This window comes from Pseudophryne corroboree, chromosome 3, assembly GCF_028390025.1.
Source record: "Pseudophryne corroboree isolate aPseCor3 chromosome 3, aPseCor3.hap2, whole genome shotgun sequence".
Lineage (NCBI taxonomy): Eukaryota > Metazoa > Chordata > Amphibia > Anura > Myobatrachidae > Pseudophryne > Pseudophryne corroboree.
Window position 1 is genome coordinate 111,933,563 of NC_086446.1, and position 10,000 is coordinate 111,943,562.

At 41.5% G+C, this 10,000-nt stretch overlaps 36 non-coding genes and 9 pseudogenes across 36 annotated transcripts in view; all 45 read left to right on the plus strand.

The window, feature by feature from the left end:
* Positions 1–27: 27 nt before the first annotated feature.
* Positions 28–146, plus strand: LOC135058860 (5S ribosomal RNA). Its single transcript, XR_010245284.1, has one exon. It is a non-coding gene; the product is annotated as a 5S ribosomal RNA (ribosomal RNA).
* Positions 147–253: 107 nt separating this feature from the next.
* On the plus strand, positions 254–372 carry LOC135063991 (5S ribosomal RNA). The gene has a single exon (XR_010250308.1). It is a non-coding gene; the product is annotated as a 5S ribosomal RNA (ribosomal RNA).
* Positions 373–479: 107 nt separating this feature from the next.
* Positions 480–598, plus strand: LOC135061222 (5S ribosomal RNA). The gene has a single exon (XR_010247610.1). It is a non-coding gene; the product is annotated as a 5S ribosomal RNA (ribosomal RNA).
* A 107-nt stretch (positions 599–705) lies between these two features.
* Positions 706–824, plus strand: LOC134889947 (5S ribosomal RNA; annotated as a pseudogene).
* Positions 825–931: 107 nt separating this feature from the next.
* LOC135063198 (5S ribosomal RNA) lies at positions 932–1,050 on the plus strand. Its single transcript, XR_010249535.1, has one exon. It is a non-coding gene; the product is annotated as a 5S ribosomal RNA (ribosomal RNA).
* Positions 1,051–1,157: 107 nt separating this feature from the next.
* Positions 1,158–1,276, plus strand: LOC134902080 (5S ribosomal RNA). Its single transcript, XR_010175555.1, has one exon. It is a non-coding gene; the product is annotated as a 5S ribosomal RNA (ribosomal RNA).
* Positions 1,277–1,383: 107 nt separating this feature from the next.
* Positions 1,384–1,502, plus strand: LOC135061234 (5S ribosomal RNA). The gene has a single exon (XR_010247621.1). It is a non-coding gene; the product is annotated as a 5S ribosomal RNA (ribosomal RNA).
* Positions 1,503–1,609: 107 nt separating this feature from the next.
* On the plus strand, positions 1,610–1,728 carry LOC135061246 (5S ribosomal RNA). Its single transcript, XR_010247633.1, has one exon. It is a non-coding gene; the product is annotated as a 5S ribosomal RNA (ribosomal RNA).
* A 107-nt stretch (positions 1,729–1,835) lies between these two features.
* LOC134886260 (5S ribosomal RNA) lies at positions 1,836–1,954 on the plus strand. The gene has a single exon (XR_010170349.1). It is a non-coding gene; the product is annotated as a 5S ribosomal RNA (ribosomal RNA).
* Positions 1,955–2,061: 107 nt separating this feature from the next.
* LOC135069148 (5S ribosomal RNA) lies at positions 2,062–2,180 on the plus strand. Its single transcript, XR_010255337.1, has one exon. It is a non-coding gene; the product is annotated as a 5S ribosomal RNA (ribosomal RNA).
* Positions 2,181–2,287: 107 nt separating this feature from the next.
* Positions 2,288–2,406, plus strand: LOC135061257 (5S ribosomal RNA). Its single transcript, XR_010247644.1, has one exon. It is a non-coding gene; the product is annotated as a 5S ribosomal RNA (ribosomal RNA).
* A 107-nt stretch (positions 2,407–2,513) lies between these two features.
* Positions 2,514–2,632, plus strand: LOC134889948 (5S ribosomal RNA; annotated as a pseudogene).
* A 107-nt stretch (positions 2,633–2,739) lies between these two features.
* LOC135060943 (5S ribosomal RNA) lies at positions 2,740–2,858 on the plus strand. Its single transcript, XR_010247338.1, has one exon. It is a non-coding gene; the product is annotated as a 5S ribosomal RNA (ribosomal RNA).
* A 107-nt stretch (positions 2,859–2,965) lies between these two features.
* On the plus strand, positions 2,966–3,084 carry LOC135060944 (5S ribosomal RNA). The gene has a single exon (XR_010247339.1). It is a non-coding gene; the product is annotated as a 5S ribosomal RNA (ribosomal RNA).
* A 107-nt stretch (positions 3,085–3,191) lies between these two features.
* LOC134892789 (5S ribosomal RNA) lies at positions 3,192–3,310 on the plus strand (annotated as a pseudogene).
* Positions 3,311–3,417: 107 nt separating this feature from the next.
* LOC135061268 (5S ribosomal RNA) lies at positions 3,418–3,536 on the plus strand. Its single transcript, XR_010247655.1, has one exon. It is a non-coding gene; the product is annotated as a 5S ribosomal RNA (ribosomal RNA).
* Positions 3,537–3,643: 107 nt separating this feature from the next.
* On the plus strand, positions 3,644–3,762 carry LOC135066678 (5S ribosomal RNA). Its single transcript, XR_010252918.1, has one exon. It is a non-coding gene; the product is annotated as a 5S ribosomal RNA (ribosomal RNA).
* Positions 3,763–3,869: 107 nt separating this feature from the next.
* On the plus strand, positions 3,870–3,988 carry LOC135061280 (5S ribosomal RNA). The gene has a single exon (XR_010247666.1). It is a non-coding gene; the product is annotated as a 5S ribosomal RNA (ribosomal RNA).
* A 107-nt stretch (positions 3,989–4,095) lies between these two features.
* LOC134885698 (5S ribosomal RNA) lies at positions 4,096–4,214 on the plus strand. Its single transcript, XR_010169808.1, has one exon. It is a non-coding gene; the product is annotated as a 5S ribosomal RNA (ribosomal RNA).
* Positions 4,215–4,321: 107 nt separating this feature from the next.
* On the plus strand, positions 4,322–4,440 carry LOC134902081 (5S ribosomal RNA). The gene has a single exon (XR_010175556.1). It is a non-coding gene; the product is annotated as a 5S ribosomal RNA (ribosomal RNA).
* A 107-nt stretch (positions 4,441–4,547) lies between these two features.
* LOC135061291 (5S ribosomal RNA) lies at positions 4,548–4,666 on the plus strand. The gene has a single exon (XR_010247677.1). It is a non-coding gene; the product is annotated as a 5S ribosomal RNA (ribosomal RNA).
* A 107-nt stretch (positions 4,667–4,773) lies between these two features.
* LOC135061302 (5S ribosomal RNA) lies at positions 4,774–4,892 on the plus strand. The gene has a single exon (XR_010247688.1). It is a non-coding gene; the product is annotated as a 5S ribosomal RNA (ribosomal RNA).
* A 107-nt stretch (positions 4,893–4,999) lies between these two features.
* Positions 5,000–5,118, plus strand: LOC134890341 (5S ribosomal RNA; annotated as a pseudogene).
* A 107-nt stretch (positions 5,119–5,225) lies between these two features.
* LOC135063992 (5S ribosomal RNA) lies at positions 5,226–5,344 on the plus strand. Its single transcript, XR_010250309.1, has one exon. It is a non-coding gene; the product is annotated as a 5S ribosomal RNA (ribosomal RNA).
* Positions 5,345–5,451: 107 nt separating this feature from the next.
* LOC135068183 (5S ribosomal RNA) lies at positions 5,452–5,570 on the plus strand. The gene has a single exon (XR_010254388.1). It is a non-coding gene; the product is annotated as a 5S ribosomal RNA (ribosomal RNA).
* Positions 5,571–5,677: 107 nt separating this feature from the next.
* On the plus strand, positions 5,678–5,796 carry LOC134889949 (5S ribosomal RNA; annotated as a pseudogene).
* Positions 5,797–5,903: 107 nt separating this feature from the next.
* Positions 5,904–6,022, plus strand: LOC135061314 (5S ribosomal RNA). The gene has a single exon (XR_010247699.1). It is a non-coding gene; the product is annotated as a 5S ribosomal RNA (ribosomal RNA).
* Positions 6,023–6,129: 107 nt separating this feature from the next.
* LOC135060946 (5S ribosomal RNA) lies at positions 6,130–6,248 on the plus strand. The gene has a single exon (XR_010247341.1). It is a non-coding gene; the product is annotated as a 5S ribosomal RNA (ribosomal RNA).
* A 107-nt stretch (positions 6,249–6,355) lies between these two features.
* LOC134902082 (5S ribosomal RNA) lies at positions 6,356–6,474 on the plus strand. The gene has a single exon (XR_010175557.1). It is a non-coding gene; the product is annotated as a 5S ribosomal RNA (ribosomal RNA).
* Positions 6,475–6,581: 107 nt separating this feature from the next.
* Positions 6,582–6,700, plus strand: LOC135061326 (5S ribosomal RNA). The gene has a single exon (XR_010247710.1). It is a non-coding gene; the product is annotated as a 5S ribosomal RNA (ribosomal RNA).
* A 107-nt stretch (positions 6,701–6,807) lies between these two features.
* On the plus strand, positions 6,808–6,926 carry LOC134893692 (5S ribosomal RNA; annotated as a pseudogene).
* Positions 6,927–7,033: 107 nt separating this feature from the next.
* On the plus strand, positions 7,034–7,152 carry LOC135063993 (5S ribosomal RNA). Its single transcript, XR_010250310.1, has one exon. It is a non-coding gene; the product is annotated as a 5S ribosomal RNA (ribosomal RNA).
* A 107-nt stretch (positions 7,153–7,259) lies between these two features.
* On the plus strand, positions 7,260–7,378 carry LOC135061524 (5S ribosomal RNA). Its single transcript, XR_010247900.1, has one exon. It is a non-coding gene; the product is annotated as a 5S ribosomal RNA (ribosomal RNA).
* A 107-nt stretch (positions 7,379–7,485) lies between these two features.
* On the plus strand, positions 7,486–7,604 carry LOC134889950 (5S ribosomal RNA; annotated as a pseudogene).
* Positions 7,605–7,711: 107 nt separating this feature from the next.
* LOC135067783 (5S ribosomal RNA) lies at positions 7,712–7,830 on the plus strand. The gene has a single exon (XR_010253993.1). It is a non-coding gene; the product is annotated as a 5S ribosomal RNA (ribosomal RNA).
* A 107-nt stretch (positions 7,831–7,937) lies between these two features.
* On the plus strand, positions 7,938–8,056 carry LOC135060947 (5S ribosomal RNA). Its single transcript, XR_010247342.1, has one exon. It is a non-coding gene; the product is annotated as a 5S ribosomal RNA (ribosomal RNA).
* Positions 8,057–8,163: 107 nt separating this feature from the next.
* Positions 8,164–8,282, plus strand: LOC134888673 (5S ribosomal RNA; annotated as a pseudogene).
* Positions 8,283–8,389: 107 nt separating this feature from the next.
* Positions 8,390–8,508, plus strand: LOC135060470 (5S ribosomal RNA). Its single transcript, XR_010246863.1, has one exon. It is a non-coding gene; the product is annotated as a 5S ribosomal RNA (ribosomal RNA).
* A 107-nt stretch (positions 8,509–8,615) lies between these two features.
* On the plus strand, positions 8,616–8,734 carry LOC135070623 (5S ribosomal RNA). Its single transcript, XR_010256780.1, has one exon. It is a non-coding gene; the product is annotated as a 5S ribosomal RNA (ribosomal RNA).
* A 107-nt stretch (positions 8,735–8,841) lies between these two features.
* On the plus strand, positions 8,842–8,960 carry LOC135061337 (5S ribosomal RNA). The gene has a single exon (XR_010247721.1). It is a non-coding gene; the product is annotated as a 5S ribosomal RNA (ribosomal RNA).
* Positions 8,961–9,067: 107 nt separating this feature from the next.
* On the plus strand, positions 9,068–9,186 carry LOC135061146 (5S ribosomal RNA). The gene has a single exon (XR_010247537.1). It is a non-coding gene; the product is annotated as a 5S ribosomal RNA (ribosomal RNA).
* Positions 9,187–9,293: 107 nt separating this feature from the next.
* Positions 9,294–9,412, plus strand: LOC135062082 (5S ribosomal RNA). Its single transcript, XR_010248441.1, has one exon. It is a non-coding gene; the product is annotated as a 5S ribosomal RNA (ribosomal RNA).
* Positions 9,413–9,519: 107 nt separating this feature from the next.
* LOC134894719 (5S ribosomal RNA) lies at positions 9,520–9,638 on the plus strand (annotated as a pseudogene).
* A 107-nt stretch (positions 9,639–9,745) lies between these two features.
* On the plus strand, positions 9,746–9,864 carry LOC135058383 (5S ribosomal RNA). The gene has a single exon (XR_010244813.1). It is a non-coding gene; the product is annotated as a 5S ribosomal RNA (ribosomal RNA).
* A 107-nt stretch (positions 9,865–9,971) lies between these two features.
* The window catches only part of LOC134886261 (5S ribosomal RNA), a 119-nt gene continuing 90 nt past the window's right edge, over positions 9,972–10,000 (plus strand). The window contains exon 1 of the ribosomal RNA XR_010170350.1: positions 9,972–10,000. This exon is cut by the window's right edge and continues 90 nt beyond it. This is a non-coding gene — a ribosomal RNA (5S ribosomal RNA).

Sequence of the window (10,000 nt, forward strand, 5' to 3'; positions counted from 1 at the left end):
AAAGTTCAAACAGAAACCACAAAGCTCATCTACAGCCACACCACACTGGATACGCCCAATCTCATCTGATCTTGGAAGCTAAGCAGTGTTGGGCTTGATTAGTACTTGGATGGGAGACCACCTGGGAATACAAGGTGCTGTAGATAATTTTATACTGCCAACACCGTTCTGTTGATGCATTCCATTTTCAAACGTATTCATTTATGAACCAGTAGTTAGAAGTAGAAAAGTTCTAACAGAAACCACAAAGTTCATCTACAGCCACACCACAGTGGATACGCCCAATCTCATCTGATCTTGGAAGCTAAGCAGTGTTGGGCCTGGTTAGTACTTGGATGGGAGACCACCTGGGAATACAAGGTGCTGTAGATATTTTTATACTGCCAACACCGTTCTGTTGATGCATTCCATTTTCAAATGTATTCATTTATGAACCAGTAGTTAGAAGTAGAAAAGTTCTAACAGAAACCACAAAGCTCATCTACAGCCACACCACACTGGATACGCCCAATCTCATCTGATCTTGGAAGCTAAGCAGTGTTGGGCCTGGTTAGTACTTGGATGGGAGACCACCTGGGAATACAAGGTGCTGTAGATAATTTTATACTGCCAACACCGTTCTGTTGATGCATTCAATTTTCAAATGTATTCATTTATGAACCAGTAGTTAGAAGTAGAAAAGTTCAAACAGAAACCACAAAGCTTATCTACAGCCACATCACACTGGATACGCCAAATCTCATCTGATCTTGGAAGCTAAGCAGTGTTGGGCCTGGTCAGTACTTGGGTGGGAGACCACCTGTGAATACAAGGTGCTGTAGATTAATTTATACTGCCAACACCGTTCTGTTGATGCATTCCATTTTCAAACGTATTCATTTATGAACCAGTAGTTAGAAGTAGAAAAGTTCTAACAGAAACCACAAAGTTCATCTACAGCCACACCACACTGGATACGCCCAATCTCATTTGATCTTGGAAGCTAAGCAGTGTTGGGCCTGGTTAGTACTTGTATGGGAGACCACCTGGGAATACAAGGTGCTGTAGATATTTTTATACTGCCAACACTGTTCTGTTGATGCATTCCATATTCAAACGTATTCATTTATGAACCAGTAGTTAGAAGTAGAAAAGTTCTAACAGAAACCACAAAGTTCATCTACAGCCACACCACACTGGATACGCCCAATCTCATCTGATCTTGGAAGCTAAGCAGTGTTGGGCCTGGTTAGTACTTTGATGGGAGACCACCTGAGAATACAAGGTGCTGTAGATAATTTTATACTGCCAACACCGTTCTGTTGATGCATTCCATTTTCAAACGTATTAATTTATGAACCAGTAGTTAGAAGTAGAAAAGTTCTAACAGAAACCATAAAGCTCATCTACAGCCACACCACACTGGATACGCCCAATCTCATCTGATCTTGGAAGCTAAGCAGTGTTGGGCCTGGTTAGTACTTGGATGGGAGACCACCTGGGAATACAAGGTGCTGTAGATATTTTTATACTGCCAACACCGTTCTGTTGATGCATTCCATTTTCAAACGTATTCATTTATGAACCAGTAGTTAGAAGTAGAAAAGTTCTAACAGAAACCACAAAGCTCATCTACAGCCACACCACACTGGATACGCCCAATCTCATCTGATCTTGGAAGCTAAGCAGTGTTGGGCCTGGTTAGTACTTGGATGGGAGACCACCTGGGAATACAAGGTGCTGTAGATATTTTTATACTGCCAACAGCGTCCTGTTGATGCATTCAATTTTCAAATGTATTCATTTATGAACCAGTAGTTAGAAATAGAAAAGTTCAAACAGAAACCACAAAGCTCATCTACAGCCACACCACACTGGATACGCCCAATCTTATCTGATCTTGGAAGCTAAGCAGTGTTGGGCCTGGTCAGTACTTGTATGGGAGACCACCTGGGAATACAAGGTGCTGTAGATATTTTTATACTGCCAACACCGTTCTGTTGATGCATTCCATTTTCAAACGTATTCATTTATGAACCAGTAGTTAGAAGTAGAAAAGTTCTAACAGAAACCACAAAGTTCTTCTACAGCCACACCACAGTGGATACGCCCAATCTCATCTGATCTTGGAAGCTAAGCAGTGTTGGGCCTGGTTAGTACTTGGATGGGAGACCACCTGGGAATACAAGGTGCTGTAGATATTTTTATACTGCCAACACCGTTCTGTTGATGCATTCCATTTTCAAATGTATTCATTTATGAACCAGTAGTTAGAAGTAGAAAAGTTCTAACAGAAACCACAAAGCTCATCTACAGCCACACCACACTGGATACGCCCAATCTCATCTGATCTTGGAAGCTAAGCAGTGTTGGGCCTGGTTAGTACTTGGATGGGAGACCACCTGGGAATACAAGGTGCTGTAGATAATTTTATACTGCCAACACCGTTCTGTTGATGCATTCAATTTTCAAATGTATTCATTTATGAACCAGTAGTTAGAAGTAGAAAAGTTCAAACAGAAACCACAAAGCTTATCTACAGCCACATCACACTGGATACGCCAAATCTCATCTGATCTTGGAAGCTAAGCAGTGTTGGGCCTGGTCAGTACTTGGGTGGGAGACCACCTGTGAATACAAGGTGCTGTAGATTAATTTATACTGCCAACACCGTTCTGTTGATGCATTCCATTTTCAAACGTATTCATTTATGAACCAGTAGTTAGAAGTAGAAAAGTTCTAACAGAAACCACAAAGATCATCTACAGCCACACCACACTGGATACGCCCAATCTCATCTGATCTTGGAAGCTAAGCAGTGTTGGGCCTGGTTAGTACTTGTATGGGAGACCACCTGGGAATACAAGGTGCTGTAGATATTTTTATACTGCCAACACCGTTCTGTTGATGCATTCCATTTTCAAACGTATTAATTTATGAACCAGTAGTTAGAAGTAGAAAAGTTCTAACAGAAACCACAAAGATCATCTACAGCCACACCACACTGGATACGCCCAATCTCATCTGATCTTGGAAGCTAAGCAGTGTTGGGCCTGGTTAGTACTTGTATGGGAGACCACCTGGGAATACAAGGTGCTGTAGATATTTTTATACTGCCAACAGCGTCCTGTTGATGCATTCAATTTTCAAATGTATTCATTTATGAACCAGTAGTTAGAAATAGAAAAGTTCAAACAGAAACCACAAAGCTCATCTACAGCCACAGCACACTGGATACGCCCAATCTTATCTGATCTTGGAAGCTAAGCAGTGTTGAGCCTGGTCAGTACTTGTATGGGAGACCACCTGGGAATACAAGGTGCTGTAGATATTTTTATACTGCCAACACCGTTCTGTTGATGCATTCCATTTTCAAACGTATTCATTTATGAACCAGTAGTTAGAAGTAGAAAAGTTCTAACAGAAACCATAAAGCTCATCTACAGCCACACCACACTGGATACGCCCAATCTCATCTGATCTTGGAAGCTAAGCAGTGTTGGGCCTGGTTAGTACTTGGATGGGAGACCACCTGGGAATACAAGGTGCTGTAGATAATTTTATACTGCCAACACCGTTCTGTTGATGCATTCCATTTTCAAACGTATTCATTTATGAACCAGTAGTTACAAGTAGAAAAGTTCTAACAGAAACCACAAAGCTCATCTACAGCCACACCACACTGGATACGCCCAATCTCATCAGATTTTGGAAGCTAAGCAGTGTTGGGCCTGGTTAGTACTTGGATGGGAAACCACCTGGGAATACAAGGTGCTGTAGATATTTTTATACTGCCAACACCGTTCTGTTGATGCATTCCATTTTCAAACGTATTCATTTATGAACCAGTAGTTAGAAGTAGAAAAGTTCTAACAGAAACCATAAAGCTCATCTACAGCCACACCACACTGGATACGCCCAATCTCATCTGATCTTGGAAGCTAAGCAGTGTTGGGCCTGGTTAGTACTTGGATGGGAGACCACCTGGGAATACAAGGTGCTGTAGATAATTTTATACTGCCAACACCGTTCTGTTGATGCATTCCATTTTCAAACGTATTCATTTATGAACCAGTAGTTAGAAGTAGAAAAGTTCTAACAGAAACCACAAAGATTATCTACAGCCACACCACACTGGATACGCCCAATCTCATCTGATCTTGGAAGCTAAGCAGTGTTGTGCCTGGTTAGTACTTGTATGGGAGACCACCTGGGAATACAAGGTGCTGTAGATATTTTTATACTGCCAACACCGTTCTGTTGATGCATTCCATATTCAAACGTAATCATTTATGAACCAGTAGTTAGAAGTAGAAAAGTTCTAACAGAAACCACAAAGTTCATCTACAGCCACACCACACTGGATACGCCCAATCTCATCTGATCTTGGAAGCTAAGCAGTGTTGGGCCTGGTTAGTACTTTGATGGGAGACCACCTGAGAATACAAGGTGCTGTAGATAATTTTATACTGCCAACACCGTTCTGTTGATGCATTCCATTTTCAAACGTATTAATTTATGAACCAGTAGTTAGAAGTAGAAAAGTTCTAACAGAAACCACAAAGCTCATCTACAGCCACACCACACTGGATACGCCCAATCTCATCTGATCTTGGAAGCTAAGCAGTGTTGGGCCTGGTTAGTACTTGGATGGGAGACCACCTGGGAATACAAGGTGCTGTAGATATTTTTATACTGCCAACACCGTTCTGTTGATGCATTCCATTTTCAAACGTATTAATTTATGAACCAGTAGTTAGAAGTAGAAAAGTTCTAACAGAAACCACAAAGCTCATCTACAGCCACACCACACTGGATACGCCCAATCTCATCTGATCTTGGAAGCTAAGCAGTGTTGGGCCTGGTTAGTACTTGGATGGGAGACCACCTGGGAATACAAGGTGCTGTAGATATTTTTATACTGCCAACAGCGTCCTGTTGATGCATTCAATTTTCAAATGTATTCATTTATGAACCAGTAGTTAGAAATAGAAAAGTTCAAACAGAAACCACAAAGCTCATCTACAGCCGCACCACACTGGATACGCCCAATCTTATCTGATCTTGGAAGCTAAGCAGTGTTGGGCCTGGTCAGTACTTGTATGGGAGACCACCTGGGAATACAAGGTGCTGTAGATATTTTTATACTGCCAACACCGTTCTGTTGATGCATTCCATTTTCAAACGTATTCATTTATGAACCAGTAGTTAGAAGTAGAAAAGTTCTAACAGAAACCACAAAGTTCATCTACAGCCACACCACAGTGGATACGCCCAATCTCATCTGATCTTGGAAGCTAAGCAGTGTTGGGCCTGGTTAGTACTTGGATGGGAGACCACCTGGGAATACAAGGTGCTGTAGATATTTTTATACTGCCAACACCGTTCTGTTGATGCATTCCATTTTCAAATGTATTCATTTATGAACCAGTAGTTAGAAGTAGAAAAGTTCTAACAGAAACCACAAAGCTCATCTACAGCCACACCACACTGGATACGCCCAATCTCATCTGATCTTGGAAGCTAAGCAGTGTTGGGCCTGGTTAGTACTTGGATGGGAGAACACCTGGGAATACAAGGTGCTGTAGATAATTTTATACTGCCAACACCGTTCTGTTGATGCATTCAATTTTCAAATGTATTCATTTATGAACCAGTAGTTAGAAGTAGAAAAGTTCAAACAGAAACCACAAAGCTTATCTACAGCCACATCACACTGGATACGCCAAATCTCATCTGATCTTGGAAGCTAAGCAGTGTTGGGCCTGGTCAGTACTTGGGTGGGAGACCACCTGTGAATACAAGGTGCTGTAGATTAATTTATACTGCCAACACCGTTCTGTTGATGCATTCCATTTTCAAACGTATTCATTTATGAACCAGTAGTTAGAAGTAGAAAAGTTCTAACAGAAACCGCAAAGTTCATCTACAGCCACACCACACTGGATACGCCCAATCTCATCTGATCTTGGAAGCTAAGCAGTGTTGGGCCTGGTTAGTACTTGGATGGGAGACCACCTGGGAATACAAGGTGCTGTAGATATTTTTATACTGCCAACACCGTTCTTTTGATGCATTCCATTTTCAAACGTATTAATTTATGAACCAGTAGTTAGAAGTAGAAAAGTTCTAACAGAAACCACAAAGATTATCTACAGCCACACCACACTGGATACGCCCAATCTCATCTGATCTTGGAAGCTAAGCAGTGTTGGGCCTGGTTAGTACTTGTATGGGAGACCACCTGGGAATACAAGGTGCTGTAGATATTTTTATACTGCCAACACCGTTCTGTTGATGCATTCCATATTCAAACGTATTCATTTATGAACCAGTAGTTAGAAGTAGAAAAGTTCTAACAGAAACCACAAAGTTCATCTACAGCCACACCACACTGGATACGCCCAATCTCATCTGATCTTGGAAGCTAAGCAGTGTTGGGCCTGGTTAGTACTTTGATGGGAGACCACCTGAGAATACAAGGTGCTGTAGATAATTTTATACTGCCAACACCGTTCTGTTGATGCATTCCATTTTCAAACGTATTAATTTATGAACCAGTAGTTAGAAGTAGAAAAGTTCTAACAGAAACCACAAAGCTCATCTACAGCCACACCACACTGGATACGCCCAATCTCATCTGATCTTGGAAGCTAAGCAGTGTTGGGCCTGGTTAGTACTTGGATGGGAGACCACCTGGGAATACAAGGTGCTGTAGATATTTTTATACTGCCAACAGCGTCCTGTTGATGCATTCAATTTTCAAATGTATTCATTTATGAACCAGTAGTTAGAAATAGAAAAGTTCAAACAGAAACCACAAAGCTCATCTACTGCCACACCACACTGGATACGCCCAATCTTATCTGATCTTGGAAGCTAAGCAGTATTGGGCCTGGTCAGTACTTGTATGGGAGACCACCTGGGAATACAAGGTGCTGTAGATATTTTTATACTGCCAACACCGTTCTGTTGATGCATTCCATTTTCAAACGTATTCATTTATGAACCAGTAGTTAGAAGTAGAAAAGTTCTAACAGAAACCACAAAGTTCATCTACAGCCACACCACAGTGGATACGCCCAATCTCATCTGATCTTGGAAGCTAAGCAGTGTTGGGCCTGGTTAGTACTTGGATGGGAGACCACCTGGGAATACAAGGTGCTGTAGATATTTTTATACTGCCAACACCGTTCTGTTGATGCATTCCATTTTCAAATGTATTCATTTATGAACCAGTAGTTAGAAGTAGAAAAGTTCTAACAGAAACCACAAAGCTCATCTACAGCCACACCACACTGGATACGCCCAAACTCATCTGATCTTGGAAGCTAAGCAGTGTTGGGCCTGGTTAGTACTTGGATGGGAGACCACCTGGGAATACAAGGTGCTGTAGATAATTTTATACTGCCAACACCGTTCTGTTGATGCATTCAATTTTCAAATGTATTCATTTATGAACCAGTAGTTAGAAGTAGAAAAGTTCAAACAGAAACCACAAAGCTTATCTACAGCCACATCACACTGGATACGCCAAATCTCATCTGATCTTGGAAGCTAAGCAGTGTTGGGCCTGGTCAGTACTTGGGTGGGAGACCACCTGTGAATACAAGGTGCTGTAGATTAATTTATACTGCCAACACCGTTCTGTTGATGCATTCCATTTTCAAACGTATTCATTTATGAACCAGTAGTTAGAAGTAGAAAAGTTCTAACAGAAACCACAAAGTTCATCTACAGCCACACAACACTGGATACGCCCAATCTCATCTGATCTTGGAAGCTAAGCAGTGTTGGGCCTGGTTAGTACTTGGATGGGAGACCACCTGGGAATACAAGGTGCTGTAGATATTTTTATACTGCCAACACCGTTCTGTTGATGCATTCCATTTTCAAACGTATTAATTTATGAACCAGTAGTTAGAAGTAGAAAAGTTCTAACAGAAACCACAAAGATCATCTACAGCCACACCACACTGGATACGCCCAATCTCATCTGATCTTGGAAGCTAAGCAGTGTTGGGCCTGGTTAGTACTTGTATGGGAGACCACCTGGGAATACAAGGTGCTGTAGATATTTTTATACTGCCAACAGCGTCCTGTTGATGCATTCAATTTTCAAATGTATTCATTTATGAACCAGTAGTTAGAAATAGAAAAGTTCAAACAGAAACCACAAAGCTCATCTACAGCCACACCACACTGGATACGCCCAATCTTATCTGATCTTGGAAGCTAAACAGTGTTGGGCCTGGTCAGTACTTGTATGGGAGACCACCTGGGAATACAAGGTGCTGTAGATATTTTTATACTGCCAACACCGTTCTGTTGATGCATTCCATTTTCAAACGTATTCATTTATGAACCAGTAGTTAGAAGTAGAAAAGTTCTAACAGAAACCATAAAGCTCATCTACAGCCACACCACACTGGATACGCCCAATCTCATCTGATCTTGGAAGCTAAGCAGTGTTGGGACTGGTTAGTACTTGGATGGGAGACCACCTGGGAATACAAGTTGCTGTAGATAATTTTATACTGCCAACACCGTTCTGTTGATGCATTCCATTTTCAAACGTATTCATTTATGAACCAGTAGTTACAAGTAGAAAAGTTCTAACAGAAACCACAAAGCTCATCTACAGCCACACCACACTGGATACGCCCAATCTCATCTGATTTTGGAAGCTAAGCAGTGTGGGGCCTGGTTAGTACTTGGATGGGAAACCACCTGGGAATACAAGGTGCTGTAGATATTTTTATACTGCCAACACCGTTCTGTTGATGCATTCCATTTTCAAACGTATTCATTTATGAACCAGTAGTTAGAAGTAGAAAAGTTCTAACAGAAACCATAAAGCTCATCTACAGCCACACCACACTGGATACGCCCAATCTCATCTGATCTTGGAAGCTAAGCAGTGTTGGGCCTGGTTAGTACTTGGATGGGAGACCACCTGGGAATACAAGGTGCTGTAGATAATTTTATACTGCCAACACCGTTCTGTTGATGCATTCCATTTTCAAACGTATTCATTTATGAACCAGTAGTTAGAAGTAGAAAAGTTCTAACAGAAACCACAAAGTTCATCTACAGCCACACCACACTGGATACGCCCAATTTCATCTGATCTTGGAAGCTAAGCAGTGTTGGGCCTGGTTAGTACTTGGATGGGAGACCACCTGGGAATACAAGGTGCTGTAGATATTTTAATACTGCCAACACCGTTCTGTTGATGCATTCCATTTTCAAATGTATTCATTTATGAACCAGTAGTTAGAAGTAGAAAAGTTCTAACAGAAACCACAAAGCTCATCTACAGCCACACCACACTGGATACGCCCAATCTCATCTGATCTTGGAAGCTAAGCAGTGTTGGGTCTGGTTAGTACTTGGATGGGAGACCACCTGGGAATACAAGGTGCTGTAGATATTTTTATACTGCCAACACCGTTCTGTTGATGCATTAAATTTTCAAATGTATTCATTTATGAACCAGTAGTTAAAAGTAGAAAAGTTCAAACAGAAACCACAAAGCTCATCTACAGCCACATCACACTGGATACGCCCAATCTCATCTGATCTTGGAAACTAAGAGGTGTTGGGCCTGGTCAGTACTTGTATGGGAGACCACCTGGGAATACAAGGTGCTGTAGATATTTTTATACTGCCAACACCGTTCTGTTGATGCATTCCATTTTCAAACGTATTCATTTATGAACCATTAGTTAGAAGTAGAAAAGTTCTAACAGAAACCACAAAGTTCATCTACAGCTACACCACACTGGATACGCCCAATCTCATCTGATCTTGGAAGCTAAGCAGTGTTGGGCCTGGTTAGTACTTGGATGGGAGACCACCTGGGAATACAAGGTGCTGTAGATATTTTTATACTGCCAACAGCGTCCTGTTGATGCATTCAATTTTCAAATGTATTCATTTATGAACCAGTAGTTAGAAATAGAAAAGTTCAAACAGAAACCACAGAGCTCATCTACAGCCACACCACACTGGATACGCC